Source organism: Penaeus monodon, unplaced genomic scaffold (assembly GCF_015228065.2).
Source record: "Penaeus monodon isolate SGIC_2016 unplaced genomic scaffold, NSTDA_Pmon_1 PmonScaffold_1664, whole genome shotgun sequence".
NCBI classification, from domain to species: domain Eukaryota; kingdom Metazoa; phylum Arthropoda; class Malacostraca; order Decapoda; family Penaeidae; genus Penaeus; species Penaeus monodon.
This window is the reverse complement of record NW_023645974.1, coordinates 7,745-11,616: the sequence shown is the minus strand read 5'-3', so window position 1 is coordinate 11,616 and position 3,872 is coordinate 7,745.

The following is a 3,872-nucleotide window of genomic DNA, read 5'->3' as shown; positions in this document are numbered from 1 at the left end:
CTATACCCTTTCCGACCATTCCCCAGATGTTAGTAGAGAATTAGTGAGCTGGATCTGGTCAGAAAAAGCTGCAAGACAATGTGCAGTCCCTTGTAGCAAGCAATCTGAGAGCCTACTGAATGCTGTAATTTCACAACGCGGAAGCTGAGAAGGATCATAAAACCACATAATAAACTGAAAACATGGTGAGAGATATATCCTCCCCATGACACAGATCAGACGAAGCCACATTTGGGCAACCACAAAGCCTATAAGCCCGAGGTTTGAACAAATCCATGAAAAAGAATAACCCCTCCTCGCGCCCCCAGAAGACCCCGATATTTTACAATTATCCGATATAGGGAGCCTTTTTTGGAAGATGGTGGTTTTTGACTCTATTGTTGCCCTTTGTTTGCGACATATATAAGAGTTGTGGTGAACAGCCACTACATCCAACGGAACGAAAAAGATTTAATGACCTATAACACCTGTCTGTAACCCCCGAGAAATTGACTTGCCATGGAAGAAATGACAGCGCGCTGCTGCTGGCCAATGCCCAAGTGAGACCTAGATTAAGGGTTTTATCTCCAGTTATTGTTCCCTGAGGACCTTTGGTTTTGATGAATTTTTTTGTTGTGAGTGGCGAGATTGCCGCCCAGCAGTTGGGATTGGTGAACGGAAACCACTCAACCCCTCCCCCCCTACGTGAGAACAGGGGGGCGCCCTCCACACACATGCAGGCCCCCCTCAAAATGTAGTCTCCCTCATGTTTAATCTCACCACACACAATGAAGGATAATCGTAGAAACAGAAGAACCAGTCGCCCTTGTGATCCATCAAACACGATGCCGTATTCCAATCGGACTCGCCAACATAACGACTACTGGCAACCCCCCGTACACCTCCGGAAAAAGGAGAGTCGATGATCATTTCAAACACCCTGGAGTGCATAAGCACAAGCACAGCCCCCCATAAACGAGGCAAAATACCCCCTTCCCAGTATATCGGACCCTCGGACAGGGCTGGATTATTGGGCAACACAACCTTGGCATAGTAATTTGGCCCGGACCTTTACCCACAATACTTCCTTAACCAATCGCCCCGGTCACCCCTCGATACAAAGCGCCGCGCCGGCAACCCGGGCCAAGCTCCAGAGGCGACGAGGAATTAGCATGGCGCATGCTCATCGGAAAATCCCGCCATCTGTTAGGACAGAGTATTAAGATAGTCCACCAAATAGAGAATCCTGGTAAATTGAAAAGAACCAACCCATTCCACACTCACCCCCCCCCCCCCCGGCGCCGCTCACTTGAGAATGACAGGAACACAGAGTAGATAAGGGCCGACCGACCAACAACATGATCCTACAAACAATTCAAGTGGCAGGCTCTTTCCGAGGACCGCTTCCCATGCTAGGCGCAACGTAAGAACGTGTCAATAAATTAAACAATAATGAAAGGAACCAGAGACCCCCATAAAGAAAAAACCGGACATGTAAACAAATAGAGATCGCTTACCCTCGGAAATTTCGGGTTATGTCCATGCTCCTCGGGTCTTTCAACCTCATCACCCTCGGTCCTCGCTTTGTGTCAGCGCGGCCCCCCCCCCCACCGACCGTTTTCAAACTTGTGTACCCCCTCCCTCTTCCAATTAAATAAAAGTCTCAAACCCCCAGACAACACCCCAAACACAACGAGACCGCCAATCCGAACCACGACCAGGAAGGAGACCCCACATCACTACCTCCATATAAAACCACCCATGCCCAACCCCCCACTTATTGCACCATGAATTTCAATATCACCCCCACCCACCCCTCTACCCGACTCGGCCCCGCCTTTTTTTCGGCCCCCCTACCAGACCTCATGCTACTTTCATGCTGGCCCTCCCCCCAAAAAAAAAAAAAAAAAAAAACCACATAGCACTGCCAACCTCCACCTAACCTAACCAAGATACCATTTGTTATACGGGCCACCTTCCTCCTCATATCTTGTTACCATGTTAACGACACCAACACCACACCCCGCGGTCCCCAATGTTAAGGGCTAATTTTTAAAAAAAAGTGTTATCTCGAAGCTCCATATACCACTGCCCCACTACCCTCGCCCCGCTTACCCCCCGAACCGATTAGCGAAGAGAGGAGAGAGAGAGAGAGACGAGAGAGCCACCGACAGAAGAGAAAGGAGAGCGGTAGAGGTCAGCGAAGAGGAGAGCGGCGCCGGGGAGGAAGGCAGGAGGAGAGAGAGGAGACGACGATACACTCGTAGAGGAGAGACGTAAAGAAGAGACAGCTGGCCAGGCCAGGGAGGTGGCTAGCATAGTAGGGGAAAGGCATGTTCGTCAAAGTGCGGCAGACAACGTACTCCGTGCGTGCGGTCACAGAAGGTTTGTCTCACTCGCCTTTTCAGCAGGTGGTTTTGAATTTTATTTCCATTCTTTTTGTTTTCCAATTGCACTACAAATTTAATTGCTGGTTCCTCTCTTGGTTTTTGCTTATACCAAGCGACTCCCCACCATACCTTAACTTGGACCTGTCCCTGCACGAACTGGCCTGCCCGCGCCCCCCACACCCTCGCCCCCACACCCGCGGCCTCCCCACACTCCTCTGCTGCCCCCCACCCTCGCTCCCATCCTACCCTCCCAACCATCCCTTTCCGGCCCACCTCCCTCCCCCCCGTGTCCCCCCCTGCCCTCCCTCAACAACCCCCCCTCCCCTCCTCCCACTCGCCCTCTCTCAACCAAAATACCCTGCGCCAGCTCCACCTCCCCCCCTCCCTCCGCCACGAGGCACAGGGGAACCAGGCCTGCACAGAGGATCAGAAAGAACGGATGGAGAACATATGGGAACGAGGAGCAGATTGGAAATGGAGAGAGTTCAGGAGAAAAGTGGGGACAGAGGATACACTCACAGGATTTATTAGGGCAAGGGACACATCAGGCAGAATAGGCCCCCCAAAGGACATCTACAGGACAGAGGGAAAAGGGTCTATAAAGGGTCAGAAACAGGGTTTACGACAAGTCCCAATGGAGACAAACTCACCACAGGGATCAGGTAGAAACAAGAAGAGGAAACTACCCCATGGACTCAGGGGTGGGAAGAGGAGAAAGACAGTGGCAATAGAGAAGAAAAGGGTAGGGCAGGGTTGGATCTGGTAGTTTCTGAGGTACACCTTCACCTCACTATCCACAGAGATGTGAGTCCGTCGTGTAGTAGGGCAGATCCTTTGGCCGGGCTGCTGCTGCACCTCCCCCCGCCGCCGTGTGACCTGGAAGTAAAATGCTCTCTCGGGAAGCTCTCTATCGTAAAAGTAAAGACTCCAGAGTGTGTGTCTTACTCCCTCACTCAATATAAACCCCACATATAAACTTGAGTGTGTCTACCCCCCAACTCCCGCGGCCGCTAAAGACGAATAAGAATACCCCCAAAAAAATGCGAGTGACTCAAGAGAAAGAATAAAAGTAGAGACCCAAATTTTGAGTCGAGGCTGGCAAAGAAATAGAGACCCACTTAAAAAGAGATAGTAATCTCAGCCTAGAAGAATTAAAAAAGGACCCAAATATTGTAATTAAAAAGCAGATAAAGATGATGGGCTTTGGTAGTACTCAAAATACAGAAAGTTATAGAGCTAATGGGTCAAGCCCATCTGAGAGCATGAAAACACGTAACCCTTACTTAACACGCGAGGAGCTGCAGAGAGTACAGAAGATGTAAAGGTTTGTTGAGCAGGTTCTGACTGCCTAGACTCCCAACAGGAAAAAGATCTATTTCTCATCAGCACAGAGGGACGCCTTGTTAGCCCATAAAGCAGCATCCCCCACTGGTACATCCTCCCCAAAAACACACAAAAAAATGGATGAGGAGGACAGAACTGGCCAGGCAGGCCAGTCCTCAA